Raw genomic sequence first — 12019 nt, forward strand, 5'->3', positions numbered from 1 at the left:
TCAGTTTACTTGTATATTTTGATCTGGTGATACGCATTTGTGACTTAGTTTTTTATTATTATTTGTAAGTTAAACAAAGACTGTGAAATCAGTGCTCATAAAGTTTTTAACATTTGGTATTTGATACCTTAATTTGAAATGGGACGTGGTAAGCGTTTAACGAATGAAGAATTAGCAGTAATCAAAGCATACAAAAATACAGGCTTATCTAATCGGGAAATTGCAAAGAAAATTACAAGATCTCCAAAAGTGATTAATAATTACTTCAAGATTGGCGTTAATTATGGAGCTTTTAGGGGAATTGGTGGCAAACGTAAAATTGATAATTGTACTAAACGAGTTATTGTACGTCGTGCTGCTGCTCAGCACATGATTGCATCTCAAATTTGTGCTGATTTACAATTACCTGTATCTTTTCAACGTGTGAGACAAATCTTACAATAAGATCCAAACACAGTTTGGAAAAAGCGTAAACCAAAACCAAAACTTACTGCTCATCATAAAGAAGTTAGATTACAATTTGCAAAAGAACACATGTCTTGGCAAGAAGAGTGGCATCAAGCTCTCTTTAGTGATGAAAAAAATTTCAATCCAGGTGGTCCTTTGCAAAAGCTTGGTTTAGAGAAAAAAATATTCACGTAATGGAATGGCCCGCATGTAGTCCAGATCTTAACCCAATTGAAAATCTATGGGGAATACTTTCTAGAAAGGTTTATGAATATGGTAAGCAATTTGAATATCAGAGAAGCTTGGAATGAAATACCTATAGAAACTATCCAAAATCTTGTGACTAGTATGTCAATTCGCATAATTGAAGTGATTAAAAATTCAGGAACCAATACTAAATTTTAAATGATCGTAAAAAACAAAATATTTTCTTTATTTTTTTGTATATAACGTTAATGAGGCTAATTCAATTTTCTCCACAAATTAAATACTTTTAATTTTTTTTCTATTTGAAATTAATTAAACATACCAATTTATAAACTTTTTAGTTGTAGCAGGAGATAATAAGAAATAAAGTAGATTTAATAATTGTTTCACTGCGATTTTTGGTAAATGAGGTTAATTCTATTTTCTCCGCTGTAGAAACTTCTAAAACATTTTTTATTAAAACGTTTCTATGACTTATTTCAAAATAAATTAATTTCTTTTTATATTAACAATTTGTTTGTATCTTACAACAGATGCTAAAGTGAGTATTTTTGATGTCAAACATGTCTATAACTCGAAGACTAAAAAAACTGACTTTTAAAATTACATCTGCTAATAGATAAAATACTCTCAAAAGTTAAGTATTCCTGTTTCAAAATTTTCTTTTTACAAAAAAAAAGTTAAATAAAATTAAGTGTAATTTGGTTCTACAGATCTAAAGTTAGAACCATTAGCCTTAACTAAAGTAGAGACCGTAACTTTTATCAGTGACAACATAATTAACTGTCTGTTCTTTTTCACTTGCCAATTGATAATATACTTTATCAAAATTTATTATTCGTTTTTTCATTTAAAAGATCTAATATCTTCTATCTCTAATTCTAATCTGTCTTTAAATATAGGGTTTTTAAAAACTACAGAAATCTAAATTTCTTTTCTCAAGTTTGGTTTTTTTCAACTCCACCAACCCCTTACAAAAAAACCCAGCGAACTTCCAGTAAAAGTTCACTGGAAATGTAAAAGATTTTATTTCCAGTGATCTAACACCTTAGTGGAAATTTAGCGCTGATTTTCAATAATCGAAAACGCGGCGGGTTTCATAACTCAATATTGATATAACTTTTGCTAACATAACTTTTTTGAAATTTGACAGATATAACATCTTGAAAATTTTTTTCCAATTTCTGTAATAAAGTAAACGTTGTTTTTTTATATCCACAGTTTCAGTTTCTATTATTTTAAGTTCTACTCAATTTCTAAAACCACAGGTATGTTGTTCAGTATGTTCATTTTTATTAAAGCGAATACATATTCAACTTTATAATTTCACAAAAATTTATTATTATAAATTTCTTTATTGTAAATTATTGAACATAGATAATGATTGATTTATATATATATATATATATATATATATATATATATATATATATATATATATATATATATATATATATATATATATACATATACATATACATACATACATATATATACACGTATATATCCGAATAATTTTAAATGTATTCTTAAAATAGAGAGCTCAATGTTCTTAAAAGAACATAGCAATAATAAATTAGTAAAAATCATTTATCAAACTTGTTTCATTTTACACTGTGTTTCATCAATTAAGACATCAGAAAATTTCATCAATTAAGACTCATCAGAATAGATATTTTGTAAGTTTTATAATTTTCAAAAGATTATTAAATTTTCTGAATAATTATAAAATTTAAATAAAATTATAAAATTTTATACCGCTTAAACACCTTCATTTAACATATATATGCATTTTATATTTATATATACATCATACACTTGATAAAAAAATTTTCATCAAATAAAAGTATAGTTTGTATTGTATATACTAAAGAACTAGCTGTTAAATAAGCATCATTGTTATTTAAGCACAATTAGGTTAAGTACAATAGTTTCTCTTGTTCTCTTTCTGATGTTAATCTTGTTTAACTAAAGTTTAATTTTGCCTGCTTGCCTCTTTTATTTTAGATGCCTAGAATTGGTCGCTACAAGAAATGGCAATCAGGCGAAGTAAGTATTCCAAGAACAACACGTTGGAGGATGTCAAAAGTTAACTGTGCTCAACAACAGAATGAGAGCACCTCTGATGACAATGATTCTATTGACAATGAATTTATGGATCAATTATCTGACTTAGATGAACCAAAAAATGAAACAATCAATGATGAGTTTGATGAAAATGAAAGTTCAGAGAGTCCACCTCTGTATCCTGACTCAAAGATAAATGTCTCTAATGCATGTTTATGCATAATAACTTTTGTTTTGCGCTTTAATTTGTCCTACAAAGCCTTAGAGGCGTTCTTAACTCTCTTAACTATTTTATTGCCACACAGTGTTTTGCCTACATCTAAATATTTTTTTTTGACTTTTTTTAAGAAGGAAAAAGAGTTATATGAAAAAGTTTTTTTTTGTGATGTTTGTGAAGTTGCTTTAAGTCTTAATAAGCAGTGTACAAAATGTTTGAAATATTTTACATCATCCTATCTTCATAAGAAATGCAATTTTTTTCATATTTTAAACATAAACAAACAGCTTAAAAATACTTGCGATAACAATTGGACACATTTAGCAGATCTTGAAGAAAATGGGCAAGCAACAATTAGACTTGTTGTTAATACTGATGGAGTTCCCATTTTCAAATCATCAAAGTGGTCCTTGTGGCCTTTGCTAGCATCAATTCATAGTTTTCCATATTCATTGCAAATTACTAATATTTTGTTTTTTGGTCTCTGGTCGGGTTTTAAAAAACCAAATATACAATTATTTTTATCTCCTTTTGTTGATATTTTTACTAACCTATCCACTAATGGTATACTCTTATCTAATAATGTTCGTGTTTTTTTTCATGTATTTTTTTTTTCATGTGATACAATTGCAAGAGCTCTGGTTTTTTGTTGCAGGCAATTTAATGGTTATAATGGTTGCCATTGGTGTTCTTCTAGAGGGGAAAGAGTTCCAAAAGGCAGGGGGTCTTGTATGACTTATCCATTTTCTGATGTTAGTATGAATTGTAGAAGCAATACAGATTTTTTTTGTGTTAATGTGGTTGAAGGGTTTTTAGATATTTCACTATTAGTAAGATTGCCTAATTTCGATTGTGTAAATGGAACAGTTGTTGATAATCTGCACTGTATAGAGCTTGGTGTTATGAAAGCTATGTTTTCTTTCTGGTTTGATAGTTGTTATTCTGGTTCTATTTTTTCTATTCGTAGACACTGTACTGTTATAAATAATCGGTTATCTGTAATTAGTGTGCCAAGCAATATAAGGCGGACTCCACAATCATTAAGTTGCATAAAGCATTGGAAAGGTGTTGAGTTTTTTAATTTTTTAGTTTTTTATGGTCCTGTTATTTTATGTGATATTTTGCTTCCGCAGTTTTTTGATCATTTTATTCTTTTATCTAATGTTGTTTTTATGTTAAATAATAAGGTACTATCTGAAAGTGTTGTTAATGAAGCCACATTATTAATTAATAGATTTGTTTACGAATTTCCTGGTTTGTATGGTAGAGAGAATATGTCTTATAATGTGCACCAATTACTTCATCTTCCTTCATGTGCTCGTCTATGGGGGCCTTTATTATCTTATTCTTGTCATCAGTTTGAAAATTTTAATGGCATTATTTTATCTCTTTTAAATGATACTCAAGATATATCTACTCAAGTAATAGATCGATTTTCATATTCAACTACATGTAACATTCAAGCTTCTCATTCTAATATTATAGATGAAGATTGCATTGACTTTTTGGATGACATGTTATTTTCTTATAATTTTAATTTTAAAGGAGTTATTATTGGCTCAATTAAAGTCTTAGATAAAGGCTGTAATTATAATATTCCTTATTGTGAGAAACTGTTTTCTGAGCATTATTTAGGTAAGCATATTTTTGAAATTCAAAAATATTACAAAGTTTCTATTGCCAAAAACATTTACCATATTCGTCATAAGAATGTTCGTCATTGTGACTCACTTGTTAAACTTACTTGTGGATCATTTTGTAGTATTGAATATTTCTTTATTTTTGAGATGAATGTTTTTGCTTGTGTTAAATTTTTAAAAACAAGTCCGAAAGCAGCTAAGCATATTTTTATGTATACTTATGCAGAATGTCTATAATTTTTGCAGAGCAAATTATACAAAAAGCTTTTTTGGTTGAAGATTGTGTTGTTAGTATTCCTGATTTATGCCCTTTTTAACTCTTCTATAATTATTCTTTGCATAATATTTTTATTTTTATTATTATTGCTTCTTATCTTTGCATGATGATTTGTTTGTAACATTGAAATTTTTTTTTGTGAGCTGTTTACATAATTTTTTTTTGGTGAACTGTTCTTTTTTTGGTAAACTGCAATTTTTTTTGTTAACTATAATTTTTTTTGGTAAACTGCAATTTTTTTTGTTAACTATAATTTTTTTTGGTGAACTGTAATTTTTTTTTGGTGAATTGTTATTTTTTTTAGGTGAACTGTTGCATTTTATATTTGTGATAAAAAATTACATGTAACCTTCAACAGTTTATGTTGGCTTGTCAATTTTGTAAAAACTTCTGGTTTAAAAATACTGTTTTTCTTTAGAATTGTTTTTTTATTTTATAAAGTTAATATTTACATTTTCTATAACTACTGGGTTACTGTTTTTTTTTTTAGGGTTACCTAGGTCATTTTATTCACTTTCCTACACAGCAACAATTAGAGTGTTGTTATCTTTTATTTTTTTATTTTAATCTTGTAATTATTATTATTGTTTTAGTATATTTTTTTAGTATTAATTATTTTGATTACCGTATAATCTCTAATAGTAAGGCCAGGTTTATGTTTCAGAGTCACCAATCAAATTTTTTTATTTTAAAGTAATTATCGATTTTTAAATATACATATGTTTTTGTTTTTATAATTTATCCTTGGTTTTTAAAGTTAATTATGTTTATACCTGTTATACTATTTTATGTTTGCTTACTATTTTAATGTTTATTTTATATATGTTTTTATATAATTATTATATATGTCCTTTATATATTGTATCATTTTTTTTAGCTCCGAAGTCCCAAACGGAAAAGAATGCGTCAAGCACAATTTAAAAGACATACTTACGAACGAACTCACCAACTTACGATTTTCTTTTCTTTTTTTTGTTTTGATTACTTGTCTGTGGAGAACGAACCGCTAAACTCATGATTTGTTCGCCTCAAAATATACTAAAATATACTAATAAATAAAATTTAAAAAAGTTTAGATAAGTTATCAGGAAAAATAAACAAATAGCATTTATTCGAAAACAAAAAATGTACGTACAGCCTTTTGGTTCTCGACTAATAAGATACACATTTTTTTTATTCAATTTTTTTTCAAAGTTTTTCAAACAAGCTCGTGTAAGCTTATGCAAAATGATTATGCTTATTAAATTTTTTTGTAGATTATGTTTTATGATTTAAATCTCTATCAAAACAAAAAAATAAAAATACAACTGATTTTCTGTTTTGTTTGTTTAAATGGTTAAAATAGAAAAAATTTTATTTATGAAAATTTTTATTCATACTTAAGGTAGTTTATTATTTATACATTGTATTTTTATTCTAAATATCGATATTTTTAAATAAATGTTATATTAAACTTTTTTTTTTCCTATGCTTAATTTGTCTTATTTCGCGCTTCACGGTTTTAAATATTTAAAATGTTTATGAGCGTTTTAAAAAAAATATATCTTAAAAAATAAAATTCCAGCGAATTCGCTAAACTTCCATTTTTTATATATAAACATGAAAGTTAACTTTCATAGCTAATTAGCTATGAATTCATAGCTAATTAGCTATAAAGCTTTTCTAGTGAACTTCCAGTGATCTTTAAAGATCACTGGAAGTTCACTAGAAAAGTTCACTGGGAGTTCACTGGGTTTTGGAACAAGATCACTGGAAGTTCGCTGGGTTTTGGAACAATTTTTCACTGGAAGTTCACTGGGCTTTTTTGTAAGGGACAGATTGAACAGATAAACTTTGTTGCCAAAACAATCAAAATCTTATAAACATATTAATTCTTTATTGAAGTGATCATATTGCAGAATATTTCGCACACTGGGTAACTGGTTACAAACGTTGATACCTTGTTAACCAGCTACCTATTATATTTGGATCAATTCAAGGCTCCCTCTTTGCTACTTCAGTAGGCAAAGAGGGAGCCTTGAATTGACCCAAATAATATAATATTTTTTCTTCTGCTTACTTAATTTTTCTAGTTCTTATTTCAGTTTAACCAATTATAAAAGTAACTATATTTTCAAAAACTGTAACGCAACATATATTTTGAATCGTGGTTTATGCAAAACCGTGTTAAACTCCTTTGGGCTGAACATATACTTTGTCTTAGCTTTGCCTTTAGCAGAAAATTTTTTAACAGTTTGGTTACACAAAAACATCTGTTAGATGAAATTATTCTTAGTAAGTTTAACTCTTCTTACAGTTTGACAATATGAAGTTTTTTTAATACTCAATCTTTTGAAATTAAACACAACAAGAAACTGTTAAGGATAAGAGCACAAAAACAAAAGCTTAAATTTCTAAAACTCAAGAAGATATAACTTATAAAGTCCTTTAAAATTTACTTGAAATAGTCAAGTTTTTTTTTTTAATCGAATTAAATTTTTGAAAAAAAACTTGTTCTTATTTAGTATACAACAACAAATTACTTTTCTTTTTTAAGTTTAGTGGTTGAGTTCTTTACATAATGATACAGTTGAATTTTTCCTTGAAAATATAAAGTCATCTCAGAGCAACTCAATAAGGTTCAAATCTGGAATTTGAGGCAGACATCATAATTTGTAGCACAATCTAGCGTTCTTAAGTTTCTCTATATACTCCAGGCGCGGGTTTAGCTTTTTAAAGAAGTTTGTTCTTAAATGCTTTGCCTAACTTGACCTGAAGTTACTTTACCGGAGGATAAAAAGGAAACAATTTAATAAGAATTTATACGATTTCGAAATCTCGTCAACCAAATAAACGGGCCAGGTTAGGCGCACCTAATATGGTCCGAAATTACTCTACCGATAACAAAATTAGAATCCACTTTACAAATATTTCTTAAATTCGGAAACCGGGAAAAAACGAGCAAGATGGGGACTTTATACTTATAAAAATTCCTTAGATATCGCTAATTTACACCCAAAAAATCACAAAATAAAATTGAAGAATTTATTTTTTTAAAATAAGAAAGCTTTTTAATTATAAAGTGTTTACCAAAAAAAAAGATGTTAGTCGACGCGCCAAACAACCCTAATGCTAAACCCGCCCCTTTACTCCACATGATATTACAATATGTTTTGGGTAATTATCCTGTTGCAGAATAAAGCCTTCCCAATTAAACGTAATTCTGATGGATTTGGATTATTTTGCAGAACTTCTGTATAATCCTCCTTCAATATCATATATAAGGAAATGTCGGTTCTGGCTCATGAACACTTTCCCATACTTAAGGATGCTAACGTTGATGCGATGAGTTAACTTTTCTTCAAAAAATATGTTATCTTGAGGGATGAGGTACCCCTAAAGATCTAATTCTTATCATTCAAAAAATTTCTTGCCTTTTTCAAACCTCAGCGATAGGTCGTGTTTTGTAGTGACCGATGGCAAGTGTGTGAATTCCGTCATCTAAGATAATTCTTTTGTCGTCGTTAGCGCTGAGTGCGACTTTGTTAATTTCTTCAGTGTAAACCTCGTGAAGATTGTTTATTATTCAAGCAGTCACCACAAGGTATTGATAACTTCTTGAAAGTCAAGACCTTCATTCAATTTTTTCAAAACATAAAGACACAAGTGGCCGCAATAAGAAGTGTTACCAAATTGAACTCTCTCGCTGTTATAATAAACTGGGCTTTTTAAATAATGGACAAGTTCGACAAGAGGAGGCTGAGCATAAGAGTCAAAGCTGTATTTTTTGTCTCCGTCTTTATACCAACACACCCAATGAAATCCACCAGTGCTAGAATCTCCTGTGTTGACAATTCCACATTCTTTTTTCATTGTCTTTTTTGGTAACTCATCCCTGACAAACACGCCTTGAAAGTTTTTTAATTTTAACTGTTTAGCAGACTTTATCAATTGAAAGTTAGTTAAAGCTTCATTAGGTAAAACAATTCCTTCTACGTCAATCCATTGAAAGCTGATCATTTTTTTAAATTTCTTAAAAAGTTTATCCGAATTTTTTTAACAAGCGATTTTTCATAGAATAGCACCTAAAAAGGGTATGCTTGAGAAGGGTGAGTTTGGTCCGAGTAATAATCCGGATCCAATAGATTGATATCCTTTTCCATTTTTAACAAAGAGTCCATCACCGTGAACATTTTTAGTCCATGGGGTAATAAACAATCCTTCTCCACCTAAAGTTTTTATCTTCATTCCTTTTCCATTTTTGCTCATGTAAAAAAGACCTCGCCCAGCAATTTTATCAACCATAGCAGAGCCGGCAGAGGCTCCAACACCTGAAAGCAAACCAGTAGTAAGAGCAGGAACAACTTTTGTAGCAAGAGTGCTGCCTATCATACCTAATAACGGTAAAAGAGCTCCGATGAAACCTCCTTCAACTTTAGAGTTGTGTGCAAGTTGTCTTTTGCTCAATTTAAGAGTGATCCCTTTTCCAGCTTCATACGCTTTTTTAATTTTGTTCAATTACGTATTAGTGATAGCTAGAACATGTTTACCGTTCAAGTCTTGATGAGAAAGCTTAATGCTAGTATCGGTTTTGTCTTGAATGGCTTTTTTAATTATATCAGATTGGTTCTGCGAGATATTAATTTTGATATTTTGATAATTGCTCATTTTTTATGTATTAAAAAATTATTTATTTCACTTCTCGAATATGGTATCGTATTGTAATATCCTCTCCACGAAAATCAACCAAATCTCCATTCTGATCAATGATGCGAGTAACCATTGTTGAAATTTCAAACAGTTTAACAGGAAGATAAATCAAATGCATTGGTCTCTCGATGATTTTATAGCCAGGACTAACATTTGGATAAAACGAGTAAATGCAATTTAATTGGGTTCCATTAATATAGGATGATCCGATAACGTTGTTAACGATTCTGATGGTGTTAATGCTTGAAATTCTAACGATATGATCCGACTCGTATTCGGAATTGGAATTTAATTTTCTTTTAGTAAATCCTAAAACTGAAGAGATGCTATTCTCCACGTTAAAGTCAATCGAATAATTCAAACCAAGTTTAATGGTTGATTTTAAAGTATTAAGATTGATTCCAATTTGAAGGTTGTTTGGAGAGTAATTAATTTTATTTGCAATAATATAACTTCCACGTTGAGCTGTTTTTATTGTGTTTAAAATAGACCTTTGCAAATACTCATTTATGTCTTTAATGTCATAGCTTCCTGATGGAATGATAATGTTCTCCCAATGAGCTCCATTGTTCATGCTATATTTGAAAGAATTGTTTTTACTGCTTACATTTGGAATGCTGTTGTAAGTCTCAAGACCGAGAAAAGCCATTTCATAGCTTTTTCCTTTCTCGAAAACGATTTTATCCAAAAAATCAGTGGTGATAACACTTGATTTTCCATCTACATCGATGATTATACCTGACATTTTTTTTTAAATAAGAATTATTTTTTTAAATTGTTTTAGAAAAATAAAAAATCGTCAAATCCGCTTCGGTACTTTCCCTCGTTTTTTTTAGAAGAGAGATCGATGACGGCAAATCCGTGAGGTTCATTCCAGCAATGATTGCAAAAGGCTTTAAATTCTTCTATTTTCATATCGCAGGAAACGTGATCTTGATAAATGTGATTAACGCTTTTTTGGTCTTGTTTAAAGAGGCAAATAAAGTTAGCATTTTCTCTGATGGTATGTCTTGGAATCTCAAAATAGTTTTGAGCGAGGTAAAAGCAGTCGACGTTAGAGTGTCTTCCTCGGATGTAATATTTTTCGCACTTGTTTTGATTGGTCAATTGCAAATCGTCAAAGATCATCAAATTGTTTTTGGTCGAGTCTAAGGATTCAGGTTCAGGCACATCATCAGCCGTTTCAAAGAATTGACACTCCATATCATCATTGTCGGAATATTTTTTTGAAAGATCGTTAATAACATCTTCATGGATTAAATTCAATTTTTCCATTTCGTCTTGTACATCATCCGTTAACAAATCAACAATATCCTTTTTAGGAAGTTTATTTTCGAAGGATCTTTTGAGTATTTTGTATTCAGGTTGAAAAAGGGATTTTCCAAAGACATACAGTCGGTTGTAATCGAGCCATCCCGGTCTGAGAAGTAGATTGAGCAGCAACGTTGTTTTTCCATATCCAGACTTTCCAACGATGATTCCTCGAATGCTTCTCGGTAAAAGCTTGCTGTTGTTTCTTTTGGTTTTCCCAATTTTACACGACAATTTCATCACTTCCATTTTTTATATTTAAAAAGTTTTTATATATGTTAAAAATGTACTGCGTTAAGTGTAGAAGAGAGACTGAAACCATTCACTTGAAAAACGAGATCACAAAAAACAACAGACCTATGTTGAAAGGAATATGCAACTCTTGTGGGATAACCAAATGTAAGTTTGTTTCATCACATACGCTCAAAGGATCATCTTCAGAAACAAAAGGATTTGGTGTGAGCGATTTGAAATGGACGGATCAGCTTGCAGAGGAGCTTCATAAACAGGTGATTCATCATTTTAAAAGAAGAAGGGTGATTGTGAATGACATTGATGAAATATGGGCTGCTGATTTGGTGGACATGCAATCGTTTTCAAAATTCAACAACGGTGTAGAATATTTGCTCATGGTGATCGACGTGTTTTCAAAGTATGGATGGATTGTTCCGTTAAAAAGCAAAACAGGTCTTGAAGTGGCTGAAGCGTTGAAAAAGATTTTCACAGAAAGAAAATGCATTAAATTGTGGGTAGATAAAGGAAAAGAGTTTTACAACAGGCATGTGAGAGCGTTGGGTGTGCAACTGTATTCCACTGAAAACGAAGAAAAAAGCTGTGTTGTCGAGCGATGGAATAGAACAATGAAAGAGAGAATGTTTAAATATTTTTCAGCCAACAATACCAATAAATACATTGACGTATTGAATGAGATGGTGAAAAGTTACAACAACACAAAGCACTCTTCTATCAAAATGACACCAGTGGAAGCCAGCGATGAAAAGAATAAAGGTAGGGTATGGTGGAATCTGTATGGAAAGGATCAAACATTACCAGCAAAACCAAAATTCTTAATGGGTAATCATGTGCGGATTGCAAAAAAGAAGTCTCATTTTGAAAAGGGGTATACACCTAGATGGACTGAAGAGGTTTTTACCGTGTCAAAAG

The 12019-nt window shown here is 29.7% G+C and overlaps 1 pseudogene across 1 annotated transcript; it reads left to right on the plus strand.

Annotated features, from left to right (window-relative positions):
* The first annotated feature begins 581 nt into the window (after nt 1-581).
* Nucleotides 582-5031, plus strand: LOC149891761 (uncharacterized; annotated as a pseudogene). Its single transcript, XR_016450036.1, has 2 exons — nt 582-723; nt 2662-5031. The product of XR_016450036.1 is annotated as an uncharacterized LOC149891761 (transcript).
* Nucleotides 5032-12019: the final 6988 nt, after the last annotated feature.

The sequence above is a fragment of the Hydra viridissima genome, unplaced genomic scaffold (genome assembly GCF_058129835.1).
Source record: "Hydra viridissima isolate aposymbiotic clone 2 unplaced genomic scaffold, HvirCarnegie_v1 scaffold_2, whole genome shotgun sequence".
NCBI lineage: Eukaryota > Metazoa > Cnidaria > Hydrozoa > Anthoathecata > Hydridae > Hydra > Hydra viridissima.